The sequence below is a fragment of the Rhinolophus hipposideros genome (genome assembly GCF_964194185.1).
Source record: "Rhinolophus hipposideros genome assembly, chromosome: 9".
NCBI classification, from domain to species: Eukaryota; Metazoa; Chordata; class Mammalia; order Chiroptera; family Rhinolophidae; genus Rhinolophus; species Rhinolophus hipposideros.
In genome coordinates, this window is record NC_138055.1 from 8609819 (window position 1) to 8624026 (window position 14208).

Sequence of the window (14208 nt, forward strand, 5' to 3'; positions counted from 1 at the left end):
TGGGATGAACCATACGTCTCTCCCAAAAGATGATGGACAGGAAAGCCCTGTGTGGATGTCAGCCAACACTTTATAACTCAGGGAAAGAGGGTAGGACCCATATCGCTTACCCCCCCACACACGCACACACATGCACATGCAGACATTGGGGTGGACTGGTCAAGTTGGCGTTAGGACCATGTGATGGGAAGGGCTCTGGGGGCCGGCAACCTGGAACCTGGGCATAGTCAGACTTGGGCTCTGCCTTGCTGTGGGACCTTGGGTAAGTCCCTTCCTGTCTCTGGGCTTCAGTTAGCCTGTACTGTATAACAAGCCACCCCAAAACTTAGACAACAAGAGTTTATTCTTTCTTAAGATTCTATGGGTTGTTCCTGGTTTGGTTTCTTCTGGGCTCCCTCCATCAGCTCTGCTCAGCTGGAATGTCAGCTCAGCTATAAGGTTTAAGATGGCCTCACCCACATGTCGGGCATTCTGTCTGGTTGTTGGTCAGGGGGCCTCAGTTCTCCTCCAGAGGCCTTTCTTCCTCCAATAGTTGACACAAAATTCCTGCATGGTGTCTTGGGGCAGCAACCTCTAAGAGCGTGTAGGCAGAAGCTGCAAGGTCTCTTGAGCCTAGCCTTGAACTTGTATAACATCACGTCTACTGCATTCTATTGGCCAATCCAAGTCACAGGCCAGCCCACATTCAAAGGGCAGGAAATGAGGCTCTACCTCTTGGGAACATGGTCAAGTCACAATGCAAAGGGCATAGTCACCAGGGTGGAATTGTGCCCATAACTTGGTAACCTATCACAGAATCTTTGAGTCTGAGGGTTTGTTCCAGCTCCAACTCTATTCTACATGTCAACTGTGTACCCCACATTTGGTGTATAAGGAAACAGAAAGCACCCTCCTCATTCCCAGGAATCCTCTATGCAAAGCTGCCAGCTACCTCAGGAAACACAGGGAACCAGCAGCCAAGCGCACTCACTGTGAAGTGCTGTGGGCTGCTTTGTGAATGACCACACTTCACCAGCACTGGTGACACAGCTGCCATTTGGGTAAATCATTGTGCATCCCATGCGCTTTCACAGTTTAGTAAGAGAACCCAAGTCGTCTTTCCTGGAGGTAGAGGCTACCTAGGATCCAAATCCTCCCAAAGTAACTTATCATAATGTCACTCACTCATCTGCATAACACCTTTCATATCCTTTAGGTCACTGAACTCCTACCAAACCCCAAGAGATAGGACATGGACTTGGCCTCAGATGAAGAAATGGAGGCCCAGATCTAAGGGACTGGCTTGACCCAAGGTCAGGACTGTCAGAAGCTGAGGGGCTTGCTTCCCCCTTCACTGCCGTCCTCCCTCAGGCAAGGGCTAAATGGGGGGGGGTGCTGCCTCCTTTCCTCCCCTGCCCCCATCCAGGTCCCAGAGTACACCTCCGAGGGTCTCCAGGGGCTACTCAGCAAGAGAAAAGCTCAGCTGTCCAGATGCCTATATTCTCAGAAGAGCCCCTGACCGCCTTCTGCCAGGTGAGAGCCCCCGGGGTCTCACTCCCAACCCCACGGGCTCATCAGAGATGCTTCACCCAGCCTTGCAGGCCCTGGAAGGACCTCACTAAGTCGCATGGTCTCCTGCCTGCTTCGTTCTCACTGATGCTTTGGCACCCTGGGTAAGCAGCAGTAACTGAATAGGACCTCAGGCTTATGCACCCTTAGCCGCAGAGCCTTCAACCTGGAATACATCTTAGAGGTAGCCCAGCGCCCCACCCAAGAGGGCAAAGGGGTAAAGAGGAACAGGCAGGACCCACCCTAAGAGGGCCTCCCATCCAGAGTGGTGTGGGAGCACTCAAGGTCCCTCCCGAACACTTTCACCGTCACCAGTTTCCCTCTTGCTCAGACTGGTGACAGTGACTCCTCTAGGAGGGCCCGCCCCCTTGTTAACACGTGAGGATGACCTGGGGGACACAGGATAGGCAAGTTTTGACAAGAGCCCAAAGCAAGGCCTTTCTGGGGTGCTAGAGTGGACTGCCATTGTGGGCACGGGACAGGCACAGGGAGGGCACGGGGACCGGGGCCACAGGGGTGTGGAGAGGTGAGCACACAGTTGCTGGGGGAGGGGGGCGGGGGGTGCTGGGAATTTCCACAGCAAACCCCTGCTCGCGCTGCTCTGCGCTGACTCACCTTCCGCTCCCACCTGTTCCCCTTCCACAGCCCTCCCACCTGCCTTCCCCCACCCCTGCTTGCTGGCTGGCAGCTCTGCTGATCTCCCTCACTTCGCTTCAGGCTCCTGGCAGCACTGAAAGAAGGGGATCACTGCATCTGGGGGTGTAAGAACCTTAGACATCACGGAGCGTGGAGGCATGGAAATGGGCTGTCTGAGGGGGTCTCGGAGGTGCTGCAGAGCCCTCCCTCACCCCACCGCACAGCCCAGGGGAGTGGTGGGCAGCAGGGAAAGAAGGAAGGGGATCACAGGTAAGAGAAAGGGAGGAAGGGGGGTAGAGAGAGTAAGAGGGCTTGGTCTAATGAAGCTGCAAACCTCGCCCTCATCTTGTGGAAAATCCCACCATTTCGTTCTTGGATGTTCACCTTTGCTTCCTTCCCGCGAGCTTCCGAAAACCTTCTTTTCCCTATGAACTCAAATTGCTTCAAGAAACAGAAAAGAACCTAGAAGTCATTCAACTCAGCTGTTTCACCTGGTCAAATTCTCGTCGTCTCTGTTGGTCCTTAATTAGATGGCGCGGCTGTGATTGGGCCCTTCTCCCTATGTCTGGCTTTCCTTACTGTAGTTTATTTCTGAGTACTGACTTCTCTTGGTATTGATAGATTCTACATATTTTCCATTCTTAATGACAACACAATGTTTATAAAATCATAGAGCTCAGAGGGCCAACCCCTCATTTACAGGTGGGGAAACTGAGGCCTAGAGGGAAATAACCTGGCTGCTGGGTCCCAGCCCTTCCCACAACCACACACAGAACCAGCTACATAATTTGCGAAATGAAATGTGGGTCCCTTGTTCAGGGGTCCATTGCGAAATGAAAATGTGTGCCCCTTGTTCAAAAGTCGGGAAAACTGTGCCTTAAGGCACTAAAATATAGTTTTTCCTTTCTTCAGATTACCTCTTCTGCTTACTCATATGTGCATGCCGCATGGTCCCACTGGACTTCACCTACAAAACACAAGTTCCAAGAGAAAATAAAGAATTTCCAGGCAGAGACCACAGAGCGTCAAAGCCAGCCTCGGTCCCTCCCACGAAGCGGGCCCTCTGATGAGCTCTGCTGGCTGCAGCATTTGAATCTCTCCACAGAACAGTGTAGCCCTGGGTCCAAGGACTGGAAAGGGGAGAAGTTTCAAACCCAGGTCCTCCTCCACAGCTTCTCAAGGAGGCTGCGGGCTGAGAGGGTGAGCACAGATGAGGAGGAATGGCTCACAATGGAGCATAGCGCTGTCACCAGGGCACAGAGCCAAAAGCGCTGGCATTTATGTGCCTAATTACACAGAGGAAAGATCATGGACATGAGAGCCAAGGGGTCCTAGATTTGAATTCTGCCGCTACCAATTACTAGCTATGTGACTTTGGGCAAGTTGATTTGTCTCTGTACCTGTTTTCTCATCTGTTAAAAAGGGCCATTCATATCTATGTCACATGCTTGGTTTTGTGAATTGAATGAGATCTCACATGTGACCAGTCATGGCATGGTGTTGGGTGTATTAGGGGACCCAAATAAAAAGCCTTCCAGAAAGGATTCTGATGGATTTACAATACGAGACACAGTTTGAAAACTGACCTCTGAGTTCCTGGCAGCCATGCAAAAAAGGAAATGCGATAGACGGCTTAGCTCCCAGGTATGAGGATTGGAAGGCTAGAGACGGAGCTTGGGTTCTGACTGACTGTGTGATCCTGGGTAATCTCATCCCTTCTCTGATCTTCATTTTCCCCACCTTCAAAGTTAGACACTGGACCTAATGACTTCCCGGGCCCTGACATGTCAGACAACCAGGGATTCTATTCCTGTGTCCTTTAGAAGATGGCAGGCGGTCTGGAGAGAAGGTAGGAGTACAGAACTGGCTCTTGGCAAAACTAGGAGGACACCCAGGTCTATCTTTGCTCCCTCTTGGAATCACTGGCAACCTCCAGGACCCACCCCTCTCCATTCATTGACTGCTTCAAATCTGGTATAAAAACCCCTACACACACCCCAGTGGGAGGCCCCCAACCAGAGGCATTTGCCTGGGTCATGGTCATCAGCACACCCATTACAGATTTCAGAGGGCTTCTGGGTCATTCATTCATTTCTTCATTCAACACATATTTGCTGAGTATCTGCTACGAGCATGGGAAGACCCTGGTCTAGGAGAGGGGACTCAGCGCTAAACCAAACAGGCAAAGACGTGGCTGGGGCCTGGGCCCCCAGCTCTTGAACCCTGGGCTGTGGTGCTGGGAAGGAGCCCTGGGCTGGGGCCTGAGGCCCCAGGTGGGACCCTGGACAATCCCTGCCACTCCCTGCTCAAGCTTGGGCTAGCGGCTAGGGCTCCCTGGGTACTGTCACCATAGCTGTCCACTGCGGCTGCAGGTGCTGTGGCAATGGGGCAGGGAGGCTGGAGTCCCTGCTGGATGGAAGCTGCTGTCAGCTCTCTCAGTTCCCATAGTGGGAAGCAGGCCAAGAGGGGACCCTTGGGGACACCATGGATAGAGGAAAGACAGGCCCAGGGACGGGGTTTGAGACGTCACGCTGAGGCGCAGGTACAGAGCCCTGTCCAGAACCAGGCTCGTGACTCCCCGCCTGTCACTAGGATCAAGCCTTCCTGGATGTGGCCCCTTGGAATGAAGGTCTGGAGGCCGACACCTGCCCCTCGTGTTTCTGGGGCCTTCCCTGCCAAGCAGAGCAGAGGCTCAGACCACCATCCTCCCCTTCTCAGCTTTCAGCTCTAGGACCTTCTGAGGCCTGTCTGAGCCCCCCTCCTTCCTCCCCTCCTGGGCCTCCCTGTCCACACTTGGTCCGGGGGCTCAGGGCGAGTCCATGGACATGAGAGAGGGCTCAGGGAGTGGTGACAGAAGTGGGGGGATGTTATACACTGATGTGGGAGCAGGTGACAGAGATGGCGGAGGGAGAAAGATTCAGGCAGAGAGGCTGCGACAGTTATAGAGTTAGAGACAGAAAAATGGAGAGAGACAATGGCTGTGAGAGGGAAGCCAGGGAAGAACCGAGATCAGCAGGCAGGGGAGGCCGAGGGAGCTCTAACTGACCAACACGACGGCTGCTCAGAGTTGGAAGGGAGGGAGACACCCGCTCACTAAGTCAGCATGGAGAGCGAGAGGGCCTTGGGCTTGGGGCACATGGATTTGGAGGGGCAGGTGGCAGTGGCCTCCCACCCCACTACGGCCTGCATCCGGGGAAGCAGCCGCATGCTCTGGGGGCCCGAGGACGGAGAAACCTGAGGCCTGCATCCAGCCAGGCAGAGAGAAGGGGAGCCCCCTTCCCGTGGGCTGTCGCTCAGTGAGGGGTGTCCCTGAGGAGAATCCTTGGAGGTGCTGAGTGGTGGAGGGTGCTCCATGGAAAAACCGGAGAGGCCAGCGCACCTTGCCAATGGAGCACAGCCCCAGTCGCAGGGCAGTGCGAGCTGGGTGGGGGTGGGGTCCTGCAGGGCTGGGCTCCCTGCAGAGGCCTTACAGGGCTGGACCACGAAGCCACTAAAACCCAAGTTGGAGCGGAACATCCCAGAGACCAAGAGGGACAAAGAAGCCCACACCCCAGCTTCGTGTGTTGGGGACAGGGGACAGGTCAATCCTGGCTCAGCAGCTGTGCCACCTGAACCTCTTTCCTTACCTGTGAGATGGGGATACTGACAGTGGTCCTTGGAGCCACATTCAAGGGTTCAAGGCCATGTGGGGCAGAGACAGGCAGCAACTCACCCCCTTCCCATCGTGCACACCCAACCAGCCTCCTGCTACAGTTGGAGGTTAATCTCACTGTTCCTTACGGGGTCACCAACACAATCACAGCCCCTGGATCTTTTATTTATTTTATTTTTTTGACACTCCCCAGCAGCCCTGTGAAGGGGATTCTTTTACTTATCCCTACTTTACAGATGAGGAGGCTCAGAGAGGCATCCCAAGGTCACACACACCTTGGTACTCTACCTGGGCTTTCTGTCCTGGAGTTGGTCGCATTTCAGCCCCTGAGCCATGGGGAATGGGGGGATGATAGGACAGTGAGGCGGGGGAAGGGGGTGCAAATGGTGGGAAGACAGTTGCTACTGTGGGACTGGGCCAGGCAAGGAGGTGAGGGCAACAGACTGAAGATCGGGGGCCTCTCCCTGCAGGCGTTGGGGAACCGTGGACCATCTTGGAGCCAGTGACGGAGAGGCATGCGGGAAGCTGTGTGTGAGCTGAGTGGGCTGGAGTGGGAAGTGGGCGGGGATGGGAAGCTGGCAGTCCAGGGCAGGCAGAATGGCAGCCCGGAAGGGGTCCGATGGGGCAGCAGGCACAGGACCATGCCAGAGGAGTGGAGCTGGGTGGGGGGCAGCGGGACAGATTAGTGACAGGAAAATGGAAGGGATGGACTGGCTCCTGTCTTCTCCATGACAGGTGCGAGGAGGAGGGAGGACACGGGCAATTGAGTACAGTGAGTGCCAAAAGTGGAAACCCGAGAAGAAGAGGATGGACGTGGCTATTTATGGCCCAATTCCTGCAGGAGAGGAGTGAGTAAGGAGGGGCTGCCAATGGCCTTGCCACAAACCCCTGGCAGCCTAGAACCCAGGTTCAGAGGGAAAGAAATGAGGCTTCGGTCTTTGGCTAAGGAATGCCTTGGCTGACTTGTTGCATCAGGAGGGAGGCAGCAGAAAGGGCAGGACTCTGGAGCCCATGGCCTTGGTCTGGGTTTTCCCCGGTGAGACGCTTCCCTCTCTGGGCTTCTGTGGGAACAACAGAATAATCACAGTCCCCTGTCACAGGGACAGCCATGACAACGATGACGAGTGGACAGGCATAGTACATGTCAAGCCCACCACACAGCGTCAGGCACAGAGCCTGGGCTCAGTAAACACGCACTCCTTCTCTTCCTTTGGAGCTAGGCGGGCCTCACTTGACCTGGAGAATGGGTCTGAGGGAGGCAGCCGGCAGGGGAAGGCAGGCTTGGAACACTCCCTCTGTCATCCTGGCCATCTCCCCACCCCCAACTCTGTCAGCCTCCCCAGGAGACATGTCACAGAGCGTCAACATTGGACAGGCCCTTTGAGACCTGACTCCATCTCCTCGAATTTATAGATGGGGAGACCGAGGCCTGGAAAGGGGAAGGGATGTGCCTTAGTCCTGCGGTAATTTGGGTGACCAGCCAAGGCCAGAATATCCCAGGCCTGACCTTTCTTCTCCTCAGGCCCATCTGTGAGGTGGGGATGACGATAGCTTCTTGCAGGGCCACAGGGGCTCAGTGAACTAACGTGTGAGAGGCTCGGCACACAGTAGGTGCTCAAGAAACAGTTGTACCTTCTACTTACTGAGGTTGCGCTCACCTACACTGCAGTGATTAGGAGCAGTCTCGGGAGTCATCCCAGGCTGAATCCGGGCTCTGCCAGTGCTGCTGAGTGACTCTGGACATGAGACTTGTCCTCTCTGAACCTGGGTCTGTTCTGTAAACCCGGGGAAGCTCAAGCTCCCACTTCACAGGGCGGCGGGGAGGAGAGAGGGGAATGATGCAGCATCAGGCCCCCTGCCCCCTGGGCAGCTTCTGTCCCCTCCCTCACCTTGAACCCCACCATCCATGCCCACACCTTGCCACTCCTGCATGCTGGAGAGCCTAGCCCTAAAGAGACTCAGGCAACCTCTCCCATCTGGCAGGGAAATGACTCTAGCTCACCTCAGGCTCCCCAAATAGAATCCTATTTGAGCTTCCAGCTTCTCTATGGAAAGGCCCAGAGTGCAGTTCGAGGGCATGTGACTGCTGAGGGTCTGCACCAAACCCTCTCTTTCCTTCCCGCATTGTACCAGGCGCTAACTTTGGGCCTCTCCTGCTTTTTGGTAACTGCTTCCTGTCCTGGGCACCCAAGGCCTTCCACCGAGGCTAGGCTGCCTGCCTGTCTTGGCCCAGTTCCAATTGAGGGTCCCAGTGCCACCTGGACACCGTTTCTCCCATAGGGCCCAGGACCATCATCTTAATCAGGATCCCCAAATTCTTCATTGTATTATTCAAATGAAGTCCCCTGGGCCCTCGAGCCAGTCCGTGTGTCCACAGCCCCATCCCAGAGAGAACAGAAGTCCTCCCAGAGGCAGAAGGAGGGAGACAGGACTGCAAGACTAGGGGTGCAGCCAGTCAGCTGATTCACTCAGCCCCACAGAACCTTCTCCCGAGTGCTACCCACTGCTGGCTACCTCAATGCCTCTGCACCTGTGGACCCCCTGGAACGCTCATCTCCATCTCCAGCTGGGACTGGAACCCAGATGGCCTGGGTCCAGAGCCCATGATCTTAACCACTCTGTGGTCACTGGGGAAGGACATCCAAACAGAGGGATGGCGTGTGCAAAGCATGGCCTTATGAAAGAAGGGGCGGCTATCACTGGGCAGGTTTTTGGTTTCCAAAAAAACTAGGGGACTTCACTCTTTCCTGTTTTATGGATAAGAAACAGGCCCAGGAAAGTGAAATAACTTGCCTGAGATTATATACTAGTGAGTGAGAGAGCTGGAATCTGAGCCCTAGGGGTTCTGCGTCCAGAGCCCACACCTGCACCCTCATAGCTGGCCTCTGGGCAGGGGCTCAGAAGAGGTTTGCTGGATGAGAGTTGAATAAATGAGCGGATGGGATTCTAGCCTGCCCGCCCACTGCTCACCAGCTGTGCGTCGTGGCGCAAATCCCCTCGCTCAGTATGGCTGCCTCACCTGTCCCAGTGGAGCTGAGAACTTCCCCAGGGGCTTCGGGGAGCCCACATCTTGGGACCCTTCAATCCTCAGATCCTAGGTCTGGTGAGTTGGTGGTGGGGAGGGGTGGAGATGGGCAGGAGGTGGGCGGTGGGAGCAGGGGACAGGTGGAAGTCCAGAGGGGCTGAGAAGAGAGAAAGGGGAAGGCAGGGAGGAAACCGGGAACCAGGCGTGGGAGAAGGCGCCTGGGGAGGAAAAGGTCCACCCTCTCCAACCTCCGCCAACTTCTCGTCAGATGTAGGCTCAGAACTCGGGCCCTGCTGAGGCTGTGTGACCTCAGGCAAACCACCCACATCTCTGAGTCTCAGCTTTCTAATCTGTAGGATGCGGCAATAGTAGCACCCAGCTTAGCTAATGGCAGTTGTTATTTTTATCCACATCCTTCTCAGTTCTCCTTTCAGTGCTGGGCACATGCTGTCCTCACCAGACAGTTGGCAAAGCCCCTTTCTACTCATCACCTCTAGTGGCCCAGCTCTTGCCCTGGGAGGTATTGGTACCCAGTTTGACAAGTGAGAAAATAGGCTGGCAGCTTGAATGGCCTGTCCGAGGTCCCTCAGCTGATCAGAGCAGGACCTCACCTGGACTCCGAAGCTTGAGTTCCTTCCACCACAGCAGCTGTTGGTTGAATTGGATAAAGGCGTGGGAGGGGACACTTCCTGGCCTCCATTTCCCCTCCTGCCGCAGAGAGCACCAGAATGATCTCACTCTCCCCTTCCCAGGGAAGTCCACGCCAGACAAGTGATCTTCTCCCCTCGCCTCCTCCGGCCCCTGCGGTCCCCAGGGTTCTGCAAGGTCCCCAGGGTGGGATGAGGGGAGCTCCCACAGCGCCGCCCCGTGGCGGCCTTGGGGACCGCAGGCTGCGGGCGTGGCCCCTGCCCTCTGCTCGTTTGGTCTCTGAGGCTTGAACCCTGCCAGGCCCTGTCTCTGTGTCCAAACCTGCCCACACCCTGCTTCCTCTCCAGCGCAAACATCCAGAGGGCTCCTTCACCACCGCCAGGCAGCACTTACCCGCCCATGCGGAGATCCAAGCTCGGAAGGCGAAGTGACTTCCAAGGTCACGTGCAGCCAGGACAAGACAGAAGGGTTGGAGGCAGGATTTGAGCCCAGGTGTGACGGTGTCCCCATATGTTGGAGAGGCATCGGAGTTTGTGAAGCGCTTTTCACAGGCATTACCCAGCCCAGTGTTGCTCCCTCTGTGGCCCCCACTCCACTCAGAGCCTACTCACAGACCGCGCCGTCCAGTACATTGGCCACTACCCACACTGAGCCCTTGACACGTAGCTGGTCCACGTTGAGGTGTGCTGTAAATATAAAACACACTCTGGATTTCAAAGACTTAGTAAAAAAGAATACAAAATACCTTATTAATATTTTTATTATCGATTATACATTTAAAGGATTTTTGATAGATTGGGTTAAGTAAAATGTATAATTAAATACATGTTATTTATATATTCAATCCATTTATTAAATATATATGAATTCTATATCCTAAAATATATAAATATATAATTGAAATTTCTGGAGGGAATATATCACCTGTTTCTTTTTACCTTTTCATGTAATTCTTAGCAAATTTTAATTGACAAATGGGGCTCACATAGTTCTACAGGACAGCACTGGACTAAAGTGACCCCAAGTCCCCAATCCTGAGCCCCACCCGAGACCCCTTACAGTCTGCCTGAGGTGAGGCCCTAGGACCTGCATTTTAACAAGGTCTTTTCAGGGATTCTGCGGACCACCAAGGTCTGGTTTAAGCTCCAGGACCGTGTCTGGCTTGTTCACGATTATCGTTCTCAGGATCTGGCATGGCGCCTGGCACAAAGTAGGTGCTCCTTAAATATTCCTGAATGAATGATCTTATCCAAAGCTCATGGTAAGTCAGTAGAGAAGATAAGACATTTTTTAAAATATTAATAGTAACTATGGAATTTTTGTGCACCAGCTGAAAACCCAAATTGACCTTTATGTCCTTTAATATGACCTCAATATAGAAAACAAAACAAGGAGAAATGAACAAATCCATGGTCATAATTAGAGATTTTATCACAACTTTTTCAATGATTGATATATCAAGAAGCTAAAAGAATCACTAAGGAGAGGAAAGATGTCCATTTACTGTTAAAGAACATTATCTAAATAATCACATCAAACAAAATATTTTTATATAAAGGACAAATGACCTGGTTCCTTCAACAAATAACTTACAAGGAAAATAAAAGAGATAAAGTGGGAACCTATAAATTGAATGAGACTTAAAAGAAAATTGACCATTTACTCTCATAGGCCTTATTGAGATCCCGATTCAAACAAATTGTGAAAAATGACATTTGATGATTAGAGAGTTGCTGTTATAGGATGGTAATAAGATTATTTGCCATCTTCTTTTAGATATACATATTTTAATATTTAGGGATTAATTCCTATGACATATAGGATTTGCTTCAAAATAATATGGGCTGGGGAGCCTGTGGGGATAAACATGCTGCTTTAGTGTATATCTAAGCTGGTTGATGGGTACATGGGGGTCCATTTTATATGACTCTGTACTTTTGTATATGTTAAAAAGTTTCCATAACATAAATATTTTTAAAATAATAAATCATGTCACCTCTCACTAAGGCCAGCTGGTAATTTGGAAGTGATTTGACCCAGATAAGATGAAGGGGGGAGGCAAATAAATTGTCCTTTGTCTGGAAAAAGATCAAAGCCAAAAGGTTTATCACTAAATTAAAAACAGACAAGCTAGGCTTCAAGACCAAAGCATTATTAGAAACAAAGAAGGAATTTATAACTCCAAGAAGGTATAACAATTCTAAACTCTTATTCACTTGATAATATAACCTCAAAATACATAAAGCAAGACAAGGAGAAATGAACAAACCCATCGTCATAATCAGAGATTTTATCACAACTCTTCCTTTTTTTTTTTTTTTGGTGAGAGCCCGCTGGCCCATGTGGGAATCGAACCGGCAGCCTTTGGAGGTAGGAATATGGAGCTCTAAAGGCCTGAGCCACCAGGCCTGCCCCATCACAGGTCTTTCAGTGACTTACATATCAAGAAGATAAAAGAATCACTAAGGATATAGAAAATACAAACAAGACAGACATTCAGTATCATTAGTAATCAGGAAAATGTAAATTAAAGCCATAATGAGTTGGAATTTTACTCCCACCAGCTTGGCAAAAATTATAAAGTTGAACAGTTCCACATTTGACTAGGATGTGGCTTGGTGGGGACTCATCCACTCTGGGTGGGAGTAAAAATTGGTTCCATCTCCTTGGAAAATAGTTTGGCCTTGCCTAATAAAGGCTAAACATGTTGTACACACGATGATTTAGCAATTCTCATCCTAAACGTATTATTTAAGAATACATATATATGTGGTCAACCTGTAAGGAAAATCAGAGGAAGGAGGAAGGTATAGCTGCAGAGCATGGGTGTGCTTTAAGGTGTTGGCAATTTGGGGTGGGGGTGAGTACATGGGTGTCTGTATTGTTTTTCTTTAAAATGCTTATCTTTTGCATGTATACCTTACAATAAAAATTCTATGCCTACATATTTGCACATATGACATCTGTATGTAAATGCAGAAGAGGTTGGAAGAAGACCACCCCCCCCCAGACTGTTCACAGCGGCTCTTCCTTACAGAGTGTTGTTAGGGGTGGGGGAGAAAGGAGGGAACTCGTATTTTGTTTCAAATATTTCTGGATTGTTTGCATGTTTTTACAGTACATGTGTATGACCCATGTAAAAACAAAAGCAAAACCAAAACCTGAATACCATTAATATGAGTAGAGTGAAAATGCCAGAAGGGTGTTTTAGGAGGCAGGCTGGTGGGATGGAATAAGAACCTCAAATTTCTGGTGAGTCTCATGATTTCCCTGAGGCTCAATTTCCTCATCTGTAAAATGGGCCCATCTTAGGGGTTCTCTGGAGAACCGGGTGTGATGAGATGGGTGAGAGCCTGGCTCAGCCCTGGGTGCACAGTGAATGTTCAATACCTGGGAACACTTGTAAGAGAGGAATGAGTATTTTGGGGATTTAGAGGAGGGGGACAGAGAGTGTGGGATTTGGAACAGAACTTCAGCTGGAGGATGGAGAAGCCTTCTGGGGGAGGTGATGTGTGTGTGCCAGGCCTTGGGGAAGTGGGAGAATGTGGAGATGGGGGTAAAGAATGACATTTGGCTTAGGAAGTGGGGTTATGGTAGACTGGGCTTTCCAGTTCGGAGGATGAGGGCAGTGCTAGGAGATGGGGTGGGGAGGGGAGAAGCTTTCCTCAGGACCAAGCAGAAAAGAGGATAGGGGCTAACACAGGCTTTATTTGGAACCAGAGAAGTCATGCAAATATATGCAAAAGACCATGCAAATGAGACAGGTGGCCGATGGGAAGAGGCCCCAGCTGGTGATTTTATTCCCAAAGTGTGGTCCAGAACCACCTGTGACGGAATCACCTGGAAAACTTATCCTGCTCCCCTGCCACCCCCAGACCTGCTGCTTCCATCCTCTGGGGCTGCAGCCCAGGAATCCACAAATTTCAGTTGCTCCCAGGTGATTATTTACTTCCTCACTCATTTATTAAACATGCACATGGTAATACAGTATAATTATAACACATTATAATATATGCACATTATAATATGTACTATAAACATTCAACAGAAAAGTAAGTCCTCCTCATTCTCCAACAGAGGTAACCACCAGTACTAGTTCCTGTGTGTGCTTCTGGAAGCTACTCTGCACATTCCCAGATGATTCCCTCTGAACTTTCAGGTCCACAGCGTCTTAGAGTCTTAGGGTGATGTCTCTAGGCCACTCACAAACCAAACTGTCACTCATTCGTGTCTTTGTTCACTCATTCAAAACTCACTAGGAGCCTGCTGAATGCCAGGCCCATGCCAGGCACAGGGGAGACCCCAGTCTGGCCCCCAGGAACTCACACAAAAAGGGGAGCCATTCACAAAAGGCAGCACTCCCAGTGGTTAGTGCTCAGCTCTGCAGTCAAGAGGCCTGAGTTTAGCAAGACCCCCCTCCCTGAGCCCATTTTCGCATCTGTAGCAGTAATGACGTGGCTCTCAGGGCAGCGATGCTGTGGGTCAAGAGTTTCATGTAATGATGGGAGCTCAGCTGGCTCTTCAATAAATTCTGTTTTCCTTCCAGGAGACAGGGCCCTACCTAGAGCAGAGGTAATGGGAAGAGAGAGATTTTTTTTTTTCCAACACCGGCTGGCCAGGTGTGGGGCCGTGGGTGTGAGTCCAGGGTGGGAAGGGGGACTTCTTATCTCTCCCTGCTCTCAGGCAGAGATCTCTCCAG